Here is a 15,108-nt window from a genome sequence, read left to right as displayed (position 1 = left end):
TGAATCAATGGTTATGGATGATATAATAGATTGCGTGGAGGAAGAAAATTTTAATATAAAAGTTTAAAGGACACTACAAATAATTTTATAGAATGTTTTAGAAAGATATTAAGAATTAAGATGAAAACAGCGAGGATACGCAAAGGAAATCAATCAAATATGATAAATATTATAATTGTGTCTAAAAAAATCAGAATAAAATGAGCTGATGAATAAATGAATAATCAATAGTGCTGAAAAATGAAAAAATGGTCCTGACGATGCAGATGCTAGAGGTCTTTAAATAAAAACCGTTAAATATGCGACACAAACGCAAATAGGATGGTGAAAATGATCCGAGCGGTGATAATATATATTGAAAACAGTAACAGCAATGTTTTATGCGTAAATATAAAACTGAATTAAAATTAGTTTAAGGGAATTCAATCGATGATAATGACAAAGGTGGAATAAAAGTCTACATATCAGAATATAAAGTAGAGAATGCATTATCCGGAATGACATGAAATAAAGAATATTATGAGATATATTTCATAACATACAACATATCTATGGATACGGACACCCTCATCTTAATTTAAGATGAGTGTAAAGATACTACTAATCAAGATAAATATAAACAAATATAAATATACCATATGACTATCATAAAAAAAAATCCGGTACACGATGAATCAAGATTAATTTGACCATAAATACCAGTACCGCGCGAAATATATAATAATAAAGGTTATATATATAATGAATCGAGACACATTAAACCAGTACCTCCCAAACTAAATATGATTAGATATTATTTATACAAAAAAATGATATAAAAGAAGGGTATACACCAATACCCATCTACTTCATATTTTCAAAACTATAAAACACAGAGAAATAAGGCAAAAACCCTAAAATTATATTATGACATAAATGAAAAAATAAATACAGATAAAGAAGAGCAAATAAATAAGGCTCTATCGAGATTTTGGCATCATAATTCACAGAAAAGAAAAATAGATCATAAATATTTACATAATTTTCTTCATGGATAACTAAAAACCACAATAAATAGGCGATTTTGTTTATAGTCTTCAAAACTTGTTCTAATATCAAATAAAAAATCGGATGTTTGCAAATAAAACATGACTTTCTTTATGATTCTATGATGAGACAGCACACGAACAAACCAATTGTATATAAAGATACATTAATAGTGAACTTATTACAAGATATTTTCCTAAAATACACTGAGGTATGCATAAAACTGATAAATTTAGAAGAAAAAAAACCCAGCGTATCCTTTTACTTGCAAAACCTTCCATAATGAAGAAGAATGAATTCGCAAAAATAATCGAAAAAAAACTAAAGAAGAAGGGGCAAATGGGGTAGCAAACCTGAGAAGTAATTGTGTTTTGAGATTAAAGGAATGGATACAAACAAAAGAAGGGAAGGGAAGTAAAAGGTGAAAAAATTGAGGAAGTAAAAGGTGAAAAATTGGAAGAAAAGAGGAGTAAGCAGAATAATTGAAAATGAAAAAAGCGAAATAAAGAAATCACTGTTCCTGATAAATTACATAAATCCAGAAAAAACAGCAAGAAATGGGAAAATTTCTAATTTAAGAGAATAAGTAAATAAACACAGAATATACTGGGGTGCCTGCACATTTATGTACATAATCATGTTACTTTATCTGGTTATAAACACGTCAATATTATTATAATTGAATAAGTCGTTTAAAAGCATAAAATAACATCAATTTATTATAAAACTATCCCAATTCATCTAAGACATGCAACAGGTAATCGATTTAAAATAAACAAAAAACTCAACAAACGTCTTAGTAAATCTTTATACTTCTAAAACGTATATTTAGAAAAAAAAATAAAACCATATGTCCCTTTACGAGGCTTATCTATATTTTACTTAGTGCAGTTGGATACAACATACACCATGTAAAAAACTCAAATTGTCATTTTATCATCAAATAGTTATAAATTATAATTAAAAATGTAAAAATTTAAAGATAAAAAAATACCACATAGATAACCCGTTAATGATATTAATAAAAGACGTAACAAAACATAACGTCGCCTTGACTGTAAAAAGAAAAATAATATTAAATATTTACCAAGCCCTCGAAGAGAAATAATATAGATTTATACAACTATATAAATAAATGTTTAGCTATTAAAAATAAGATTCTCTTGCAAAAAAAAAATATAATATTCCGTTAATATAATTTCTTACCTATAAATCAAGGTTGCAAAATATCAGTACCTGAAATAAAAAAATCGAAAATACATGAATAAATTAGATTTGCAGCACATAATATTCAACAAAATAAAATTTCTGATGACAGCGCCTGAGAACTTTTCGAAAAATTATCGAGCGAAAAAAACACTAAATCATACAAATATGGTGATATTGAGGAGACGCACATGTTTGTTGCGCTGAAGAATGTATATAAGGTTAGTTCATACAATACGTGTCTTATATTTTTATGCTACAACATAACCGAATTGTAAAGCAGAACTCATATAAGGAACTGAAAAATACTTACGAATCTCCATTATTGCTACTAAGGACATTAAAAGTGGCGAAAAACTTACAATTAACCTCAAATTATAATTGATTCAAGCTAGAAATATTGTAATGTTTATGTAAAAAAGAAAATTGTCGTGAATATATTAATATGGCGTAGCGTTTATAAATAACTAATCAACATTAAATTATATTTTAATTATATAACTGTTTCTTGTAAAGAGCGAATATTATAATAAGTTTAATGTTCTTTAATGCTGAATTTCAATAAAAAAAAATAACTAATAATCCAAATAAAATATGCTAAAATTACGTTTTATGTTTTCAGTGAATCTGTTTTCTAATTATTTGTGATTCCTTTCTTTTAAGTAAGTCCTTATTAAAAAAATAAATCACAAAAAAGTCATTCTACTACACGATATTGATGTATAATAAACTTATAATTGGTTTAAGTTAATAAAAATAAATTCATATTAATTTAAATGATTTTTGGACTAAAATATAGCTCCTATAAAAAAAAACTTATTCCTAATATATCTTTATACCATAAATCATGTTTTTACGCAATATTGGTTTAAATTGGATTTAAATCTTATTTTATATTTCAAAAAATATATGTTCCTAAATTACTATCATAATTTTAAAATTCATTTGCATTTAGTTTTTAACAATATATTCAATCATTGATGTTTTTTCTTTAAACTTTTTGCTTTTGTCATAGGCTTCTTTATATCTGGACTTTTATCTATTGCTCAAAATAAAAAACACGCTAGAATGAATAAGATTCTTTTGTTTCGTTCACATTTTTAAGTGCTGCATTAAATCGATTAAATAAAATATATTTGATTTCTAAGGTACGGAATAAACTATAAAAATTCAAAAAGGTTTAGAAATACTTATAGATAAATTATATGTATATCTTTGCTCTTTCATAGAAAAAACTAGCCAAAAGTTGAAATATTTTAGCACAAAAATACAAAAAATGATTTTAAGAAGTTCAAACTACATATAAATAAAATCCAAATCTAATAGTTATTCAATCAATCAATATCGATTTAGCGAGATAATAAATAATAAACAGAATCACAAATAAACCCGTTTATTGATTCATATGCAAGTGATAGGACATCTAACTAGTATATCTCTGGAGTTTTTAATAAACAGCAAACAAAGAAATTCAGACATTTAAACAAATAAAGAGCAATGTATTATCGTCATAAACTCCAATTTTCAAAAACGAACATTGTAAGAAGTTTATCGATCTTGATGTTATCCGTAAATTTAGAAAATATTTATATTTTATGAACTCAAACCAACAGCAACTTTATTTTGAAAACTCAAATCCTGAAAGTTGTAGTTCAAACCATATTGATTTCATAAAACATTTTCTCTTAAATGCTAGATTTTAGAATGAGTTTAACTTTTTCAATTATATAAACATGCCATATTTCTGAAATAGATTGCCATATTTTAAAGTATTTAATAATGCAAAAATGAATAGGATATAGATTAAAATAATATTGTTTGTGGCATTATAATTAGCAAATAATTTCTTATTAATTACTTTAGGCAGAAATCTTTTATATTGTATCAGTTTTCATGTTACTAATCATAATATATAAAAGTTTGTACCCTGTATTTTTAAGAAAAAAGAGGGTACCGGTTTTTATTTTATGACTTAAACTTGGTCTCAGCTTCTGTTAAACATTACTATGATCTAACTTTGAACTGTTTACGTTTACTTACGTTCGTAAATCTATCTAAGTTGTTTTAGTACCACTATTAAGTGTTTGTTGCTGCATTTAGAGCTTTTTTCTACTATGGATCGGTCTACTAGTGTTTACTGTTTCCCGTACTGCTATGTGGCATTAATTGATTATTAAGTAATTTAAAAATAACTTTACTCGAGGAAAATTCGAACCTTATAAAATTTTAATAGCAGATTATAGTCTGAATATGTGTACTCTAATAAATGAAACTTCACATAATCATAAAAATAATTGAGTAATATACAATCAAAAAAATGTCCTCATATCTTTTGTATATGTCTAAAAATATTATATTAAAATACAAGTTTGTTTCATAAAGGTAGATTATGCTGTTTAAAAAGCGGCGTTATCTTTTTGTATAATTAAATATTATATTAAAATACAATTTTGCATTATAAACGTTATAACTCGGGACGGTGTAGTAACACAATATCATAAAAATTACCTGAAAGAGTCGAAGTAGCTAACTAGATTGAGGCATATATACAAAATTTAGGATTGAGAAAAACCCTTGAAGTAATAGGTCTTGACGGAGGAGAGATATTGAAGAAAACTTAAGAGTGGAGGAAATAGAGGAAAGTATAAGAAATACGCTGTGTGCACAAGAGAGTAATCAAGTTGTGGTTGAGAACAAAAACTAAAATTATAACGATAAATTTTGCATTATCAATGTAGATTATGCTATTTTTAAAGTGTCACATTGTCTTATTTTTTAAATAAATATTATTTTAAAAATCGTCTTTGTGTTATCAAGTTAGATTATACCTTTTTAAAGTGTCTCGTTATCTTATTTTGTATAAATAAATCAGCGGAAATTTTTTTAATATTCAACTAAGATAAATTGAAAATAAGAACTTAATATTTATAAAAATACATAAAAAAATGACTAAATAAATGCGAAGTGGCACAGTGCATGAAATATTGCCTTAGGAAATGATATGGGATTAAATTATCATTTTCAGGATACTTAATATGTTAATTTCGAATTTCAATCATACTAAAAAAAATTTATGTGGAAAGGCAGGCTTCTAATCACACTATACTTCACCTTTTTTAAATTTTTATTGTCGATTTTATATTATTTAAAAATAGATTTTTTTTGATGAATAAATACGTTTAAGTACAACCAAAACAAAGAAAACAATATATTTGGAATTTTTTTCAAAAATTAAAGGGAAAAGGATATGACAAGGTACGTCCAAAAATAAGATAGTATTTTATGATTTATTGGATGTCGAGAGCTATATACAAACTAATTAAAAAACCATTGACAGATTTGAGAAAAAAAATACAAAAAATATATATTTTAAAATTATCTTGAAATATGTCTAAAAAAACTTTACCATTTTTTTTTATGCTAATGTTTTATAAAACTATATAGAAGGGCTTGAAAATATAGCCTTCATATGAACTAGTATCACAATGAAAAACAGATTATAGCATTATCTTCGAAAGAAAATATCATTAAAATTTTGTTAGATAGGAGTAAATATACAATTAAGATAATTTTTTTAGTAAAAAAACACAAATCATATAAATATTTAATATCTCAAAATTAACATTTTGGTAATTACCATAAGACCATAAAAATAAATATTTTATAAGTCATCGAAGAACACTTATCGCAAATTTTAAATTTAACTGCAATTACAGCTTGAACAAATATAAATAAGGAGAAACAGATAGTTACTTAAGCATTATTTAAAAATTGACATCAACTATTTTTTAATATTGGACTTCAAAAATCATCTTTTTTTACATTATTTTTCCTTTGCAATTTTAATTAGTTGATTTCCAAAGATATCTGTTAATTTTCGTGTCTTATTGGGGTTAATATAGTTAAATAATATTATTTCAAATTAAGAATACTGTTCTAAGTGAATTTGAAATGATTTTATTCCATCCCTGTTGTATTTTGAATTTATATTATATTTTCTCATTGTTCAGCTGAAGCTTTTTTCTTCCATAAAATTTTCTAATTCATTTTGGGAAGGGCTGTATTTTTTTATAATTATTTATCAGTGGTTTTTTCTTTAGAACGACCCTTTACCGCCCATTTTAGCATTGGTTTTATTTTTTTTATGCCACATCCACATTCTTCAGAAACTTCTTGTTGTTTTCCACACAACCCACAGATCATTTCATTTGCCCTTTGCCAAGTATGACTGCTTTCTTCATCGTGGCAAATTTCACAAGGAAACGGCTTATTACAACATGAAAATACAAACCACCTAAAAGACTTATTATAGTGTATGCAGCTTCCATCACTTTCCTCTTCTTTTAGTTTTCCCGTATAGCGGAGTTCAAGGAGATGAAATAAAAGGTCATATTTACATCGGTAACATTTTAAACTAAACTTGTCACCTACTTCAATTTCCTTTGTTTTGTAGTTCAACCCACAGTTTCCACATGAAAATTGATATTTGGTGCATTCGAAGTCAACAAAACTAGCCTTTTCCAGAACTGCGTATCCAAGAAATCCCGAACTTGAACTAGGTTCATATTTCATCTGCAATAATTTCATGCATTCAAGGCATTTTTTATTTCTAGAAATAACTTGTATTTGATTACATCCATCACAAGTTACTTTGAATTTTATTTGTTCGGCAGCCAATGGTCTAATGTTTGTTTTGTTGCATTTATATTCGATATTTAAGACACAGGATTGATTTCCAGGAAATTTATAGTCTGGTGGTAGGATATAAGGAAGATTGGGATCAAATACAAAATCAAGTTTATAATCATCGTATATATTTATGTCTTCCTCGATTTCTGGAATGTCCCCTATAAGAAAGGTTTCAATTTCCACTTCTATGAACATTAAAAATTCGTGGATATTGTTCTTGTAAAACTTTATCATGTTTCTTCTTATATCCAATGGTATTGCATCTGGAAGAATATCCACAACATTTCTTTCTGTATTGTATTTGACAAAAATTTTATTCAAGCCCAAATACATTTTGTCTTTTAAATTTAGCTGTATAAGAAGATAATCACCGAAATCTTCTACTTTGTTGTACAAAAATTCATTATCTCTTAGATTCATGGGCTAATAGGAAATTAAAATTAAATGCTGTAACGGATTTACATTATAAAAATCTAAAATTTTGTCGCGTTCCAAAAACAACACAAACTAAACAATCATAATAAAAATAATTTATTGGTGTATATCATGTTTGCAGAGTTATTTAGCTTTAAACTAAAACAAGTGTTTTAAAAAAATTGCTATCCAAAATGCAAACTTTCTCTTAGTGGATATTAATTGCATTATAAACACGTACATGTTTTGTTTTTATTCAAATTTATATTTTTTCGTGAAAAAATGCGGCTTACCCTGTGAAGCGAGATTTAATGAAAACGATAATACAATAAAACAGTGCTTTAATTGATATTTTATATTTTCATATAAACTAAAAAATCTTAATATTTTGCGGTATGAATTGGTTTTATTGACAGCCTGTATTTATAAAACAAAATTTGATTATAAATCCCAACTAAACACATCGTATAAAGTTAAAACTCGCTAAATAACCAGAAATTAACGATAGAAATTATATAAAATACATATTGAACCATATTAATGTTGCAAATAACATAAAAAATAAAACATAGTTGCCTTATACCTGAAAAATAACTTTCTCATCGGTATTTGGGTCCCCTCGTATTTACAGCCTCATATATTATAAATCGTATAGTTAAAGTTGCATGAAACTCCAAAATATATGTTATCTACATTTAAAAGATGCCAAAATATATGCTATGCTGAACATTAAAAGTAATCATTTCAATCTAAATACAAAGTAATATATTGATTTGTTTTTTTCATGATTTACTACGTTATCATCATCAAAAATTTTATGTTAATCATGATTACATTATATTTATGTACCCATCCATCTGTTTTTGACATATCTAAATGAATAAATAATTTCATATACACCAATATTAATTATATGGTCAACATATAAAAAACATTTTTTAATTTTCTTTCCTAGGTGACACATTTTATGCTACTTCTTCAAAATTTCAATAAAACAACTTAATCCATTCCTATTTCACCTAAAAAAATCTGGAGCTCCCAACATTATAGAGATTCATTCACTGATAATTTTATGGAAAACTATTTTACAGAGACTAACGGGAATTCGAAAATAACATTTGTGAAACCATAAACATTTTTCTTGCTTACCATGATAGATAAATTTACCTGAGGACTAAAGTTTATTTCTCTTTAATTCCTACTCGCTGTTAGGCTGGAAATTTATCTGTGCATATAAGTTATATGTTGCAATAACACAAATAAAATCACTCATTTATTCTTAAAAATTTATTTTTTGGATTTTGACCCTCGTATATCAAGAAATTTATTTTTGGGCATATATTCCCCTTAAATCAAGTTTATTGATCTCCCCCGTCCAGCACAAACTTTAGAAAATATAATATAAAATAATAACCTGCAGCACAATATGATTTTTCAGTGTGATGATTTATAAAAAAAAAAGAAAGAATATTGTGTCCAAAGCGGTTATATTATAACATTATATAAATTAGATACGAAGCAATCATGATTAATAAAATGAGTTTGCAAATTCATGAAAAAAAAAGCATATACTGTGCTACTATCTTTAATGATATAGAAGTATTTTTTAAATATGCATTAAATGTAATATTGACCCGGCTATAAGACTATCGGATATTCGATCTTGCTCGCACTTGACTGTAAAAAAATAATTGGGCTAATAGCTTGATGATAGTTCCACTTGATCATTCGAAGTGGGGTTAATGAGACAGAAAGGATGCAGCCGGATTACGAAGAAACCATAAATCACTCATTCAAAGGCCGTCTGTTCAATTTCTAACTATAAAAAGCATAAAATGTAAATATTTGATGTTATTGGCAAAAAAATTGATTTTACACGAAATCGATTTTTATAAAAAGCAAGCAATAGATCAATATTTTCAAGCAATAATAATCTATACCTATATTTGCAGAATAACTTCCGAAATTTTCCCAAACATTAATTAAGTAGTTGATAATGCCACAAACCAGTATAATTGTGTAAATCATGATATATATGGGTCGATTCATAATAATAAAATCGAAATCAGTTAGAATAATAAGTATAAGATTATTTTGAAAGAATTTAAAACAACTTTTTTTTGCCTTATGATTATTTGTAAGTATTGCGGTTATTAAATTTTATAACTATGAGATTAAAATTCATTTTTTTTGTTTTTATTCGGAAGGCTTATTTTAATAACTTTGGTATCTTTTCTTTCTATCTATACTTTTAATCATAAAATATAATTTTAAATGATGTTTTTCTCTCACATATTCACTTTTATTGACACTTCAATTTCAAGGAATCATGTAAATGGTTTTTAGATCCTTTTTTTATATATTTTCTCGTTCATTAAAGCATAAATACTCCTTAAAAACAAATATTGCACATTAAAATAATTTTTAATCATCTAAGGTATAATAATTGATAAACTATAAACTGATAGTGGTAGAAAATATATAGTTCCACGGTATTTTTATGTGGGTGGATTAAGATTATTATGCGCTTTTGATATAAATAGAACGCACTGGAATGGTTCAAATCACCTAAACTTTTTTTGTATTTTCCTGAAGACTTTAAGGTATTTTTTTAATTAAATTTAATTTGAATAATGTAGATGGTTAGAAGGTGTAAAATATTCCATCTAGAATCTTCAATTTAAATGATTTGAGGTATGAACACCCCGTATGGAAGAGCATTGATAAATTAATGTCGCCTAACTGCAAGGTAAACAGAAACAATCTTAGACTAGCACACGGTAAAAGAAAGCTTTTAATCTTAATATATACACTTGATTATAGTGCTGAAACAACTTTACTCGATTACAGAATGTATGTACAAGTAATAAAAGCCACTATTGGTATGGCGGGATGTATCCTCATACCGGTTTCCGATCTGCGTGCTGAAGACCGTTAATCTTTTGAATATAATTCGTAGATCAGGGCGAAAGATGTTCAGGGGTTAGTACTAAATAAGTTAACAAATTGAAAACAAAATAAATTAAGATCCATAAACAAAAATTTAGAAGATCAAATATGTTTTTTATTTATGGGCTAAATTTATAGTTGTAATTTTAGTTTTTGTTCTCAGGCACAGCTTGCTTGATTCTCTGTGCGCACAATGTATTTATACTTTCAGCTATCTTTCCTCCTTAAAGCCTTCTTCCATAACACTCATTCTTTCGAGACCTATTGATTCAATGGTTTTTCTCAATCCCAAAGTTTGTATATATTCCTCAACCTGGTTCGTGATATCTAGTTCCTTCAGGTACTTTTTTGATATCGTGTCACCACACCGCCCCATGTTATAACATATGGGATGATTTTTGTCTTGGAAATTCTGAAGATAATAAAAATAGTTATTTTCAATAATTTTTATCTTTCTTAGAGCTTTTAAAACAATGGTCGACCGATAATTAATAAATCCTACGAAATTTAGCCTCTAACAATAATCAACAATTCCTATTATATTAAAATAAGAATTACATTATTACTGAGTCTTTTAAAAACACATATATAAATATTTCGAGATAAAATATTGAAATACAACAGAAACCAGTAATTAATTTTCAAATAATGATAAAGCATATTAAAGTGGGATTACCATATAAATGAACAGTGGGTTGTGCCATGGAAATTGATCTGCAAGCACAAAATAACTATGCTCATGTTATTGTTAAAAGGTGACTTATGTATAAATTATAGTTTTATTTGTATCGTGATATTTTTTACCTAAATATTGTTCACTTGGTTAAGTCCATTTAAACCTAACGATTTTCGAGAAAATTGCGGTTAGAATGGTTTTTTTTATTTCTAAAATACATATTTTTAATCTTGAATTCAGATTCACAATGCTAAGATATTGTCGTCTTCGTAAAAGGATATGCACGAATTTAGTTTTATAAAGTTTATTCAATTGAATAAATCCTTAAGGTTAATTTATATCGGTCTACCGAGTTTAATATTGACAGTAATATCTATAATATTTGATTTACTTCGTATATTTTTAATAAACTATTTTATATAGTCATAGAATAAATGAACATTAAAAAAGTATATTCAACACAGTAAATAAATAATAATTCATGTGTGAGATTATATAAACTGTTTTGAATTAAAACTCTTTTCATTTAGTGTAGAAAAAGTCGCTTTAAATTCGTTTAAAAATATTTCAGTTTGGGCGACTATTACTGATCAAAAATTTATGATTGAAACTGTAAATTGAAATTAAATTATGCAGCTATTAGGAAAATAAAATAGTTTCCACGTTTTAGAAGACTACCAGTATTTTCTATCACGATATAAATATAAATCTTGCATATATAACACGCGTTTATATTTATGTTTCAAACTGATAAAAAAATGTCTTTGCGTTAAAAAAAATATTAATAAGGTAAATTTTTCTTAAAATCATTACAACCTACAAAATTTTTTGAATATTTTGAAATTAAAAAGGGGTTATGTAACAAATACCGTGCAAAAGTGTATGTTGCAGTGATTTATATGAATAAATTTGATTAATTTTATGTTTTTTTGTAAACAGAATTTATTTCTGTTTTGTTTGCTGTTTACAAATAATTTTAAAATGAAACTAAAATTTAACTAAGAACAAAAATCGAATATTCTAAAAAAAGAGAAAATTTTATATAAATTTAAAATTCCAGTTATTCTATTTGTGTATATTCAACATATCCTTTATCATTATATTTTGATATAACCACAAAATATCTATAAACTTACAATTTATGCCGCATCTATTAATTTTTAGATGTTATCAGCCCATATATTATAAATGCTATTATTTAAACCTGTTTTTACTATCAGTATTTGCAATTTAATGTTCATTTACATATAAATTTGTGTTACAGTCATATTATAGGCCTATGTTTATATAAATATATATTTTTTAGCCTATTTAATACAAAATGGGTTCATTTTTTCAAATATCGTAACCATACATATTACATTTCGTTTAAAAGGCAGACATATTTTTTTATTATTAATTTTATGGCTCGATATTTTTGCAAAACTTCATATACTGGTGATATCGACTTAAACATGCGGATTTTCTCTGCAGCTTTTAAACAAAATATTTATTCTTTGATATAAAAGCCAATGTTACATTTATTGTAATAATATAGGACTTTTAATATTATATGTAGTATCGAGACGCATCATTATACGAAAGCGATTTTTTAATAAATATAAACGACATGTAATAAAAGGACTTTTTCGATTTTTTATATATATCCCTTTTCGAATATTATTTGTCAATATATTATATTTTCCCATAATTAAATGTATTACATATCGTTTTGATTTAAGTATTATAGAATCAAATTCATTTTTATAAATTTAATTAATATTAGACTTTATATCTTCTTGTGTATGTTTTTCGAAAAGTTTACTCTAGACAACAATCGGATTTATCAGAATGAAACTTCTTTCTCTTTTCTAGAAGTATTTACAGGAAATTATCGTTTAAAAATGTATTTGTCGAGTCTGCCACAATTTATCAATATTATCATACATTCTCATTAGATAACTTAAAAACCCCCAAGATATTTTTCCAAAAAGAGATATTATAAGTTATATCTAGATGTTTTTGTCTAAATTTAGTTTATCGAGAAATTGGGATACATTATTGATTATATTATTTTTAATCACAAACTGTGTATAGTTTATACCCCTTCAATTATCTGCGCAATTTCATATGTGGATTCTGCTTCGCGCAATTCTCTTTAACATACACTCTTCACTAACACTGGAGTCATGCTATATTATTCAATATTAAATTTCACATACACCCCTTCCAATTTTAACCAGAAAAAAATAATTTTTAATTAATTCATCGTTTATATATTAAATTCTGCAGTATTCTATCTTTGTTACGCTACATTCCTATATTTTAAGGCGCTATTTATATCTACTTAGGAATTTTTTGTTGAAAAAACAAATTTAAAGGCTGTATATGCAATATAATTTAATGTGCAGAGTATTTTAATATAAAATCAAAGGCAATTTACATCTAAAATTTTTTCGTTTTGACCATGGTTGCCACATTTTTTGAATCAAATTATCTAGCCAAATACATATTTTTAGAGAATAGAGAGAAAATCAAGTCTCAATATTATATTTTACAAACATACAATTCTATTCTATTATTTTCGGTTATCTTAACTTTGGCTAAATGGGGCCCATTAACTTTAGTTTTATTGAAAATTCATATTTTACAGCAAAAAAGATTTTTATTATCAATAATACTTATAAAATATACATGATTGGGTCGAGTGATTGTTGCGCTTTCTTAATGATATATCGAACATCTATTTACAATAATATTTGGCTTTCCGTGCATTAATTTTGCATGTTGGAATGCATTCACGTATAAATTCTACGATTATATTGCAACCTTTTTTAAAATATTGATTAGAGAAGTAACGGAAACCAATAAATATCTAGAACTTCTCCACATTATAATGTATAATCATTAATTTATACCAATACCACACATTTTATATGAATTTTTGATTGATCAAAAAAAAATTTTAAAAATTATAGCAGCTTCTAATAATACTTCTCATATTTTAAATTTTATGATAAACAGATTTTAATTGCCCATATTATGGATCAAAAAGAGCAAATTATCAATAGTATTCTAACACAAGAAGCTTTTCAACGCTATAATATAATTAAACAATATCACAAAGAAAAATCACAAAAAATAGACATCGTTCTTATTAATCTCTACAGAAGTGGAAAGATACAATGTCAAATAAGCGAGGAAGATTTTGTCAGCATTGCTAAGACTATTGAAGATGAAAAAAGTGACCTCGAAATCAAAACACATAGAAGAAAAAAGGATGATCTGGATCTTGATGATTTTTGATTGGGATATTTAAAATTATCGAGTTTTCTTAATTATTGTTCCGGTGGTTTTGGATGTAAATAAATAGAGACGATTTCGTATATTTTAAATAAAATTAACTAAAATTTAATATATTATGCACAAATGGTAGAAAATCGGATAAATAGATACTTTCAAAGGTCTCTGTTGAAAACACAATGATTGTAACTCAATCTTATTTAGTCATTGAATTCATGAACTTTATTCGTGTGATTTTTTCGGGTATGATTAAATAAGTCGGTTAAAAACACAAAAGTAACTCAATCATATTTAGTCATTTTATTCATGATATTTATTTGTGTGATTTTTCGGATATGGTTAGACGTGCCTGTTAAAAACACAAAAACTTGTGACTTAATCATATTTAGTCATTTTATTCATGAATTTATTTGTGTGATTTTTTCGGATATGGTTAAACGTGCTATAGGACTTTCTCTAATATCATGTAAATAAAAAAGATTATCAAAATGGACTGCGATATATCGTAAACGTATTCCCATGTATACAGAATAAATACCTTTTTGTATATTTTTCTGTTCAATGTTAAAAATTTGCAAAGTGCTTTATATGTTTGTTTTCTTTTTTGCATATAATTAGTTTGTTATAATTTCGCCTTTTAGAATGCAAATTTAAAAAAAAGAAACAGCGAAAAAGCTACCATAAATTGTTTAAGCAACCATAAAAATAATGATATGAGCTGTATTTAGTGCTGTTCTAATCTTAAGATTAAGAAGATCATGAAGTAGTCTAAGCCATGCACTTGGATTCATTTTAGGAAAGTTGAAAGTGTTCACATCAACGCCTAAAATAATATGATTTTGACTCTTCGAATATATATGCTATGA

Source organism: Rhyacophila brunnea, unplaced genomic scaffold, assembly GCF_057557595.1.
Source record: "Rhyacophila brunnea isolate RB1 unplaced genomic scaffold, BYU_Rbru_1.0 scaffold_28, whole genome shotgun sequence".
Classification (NCBI taxonomy): domain Eukaryota; kingdom Metazoa; phylum Arthropoda; class Insecta; order Trichoptera; family Rhyacophilidae; genus Rhyacophila; species Rhyacophila brunnea.
Note: the sequence above shows the minus strand (reverse complement) of the source record.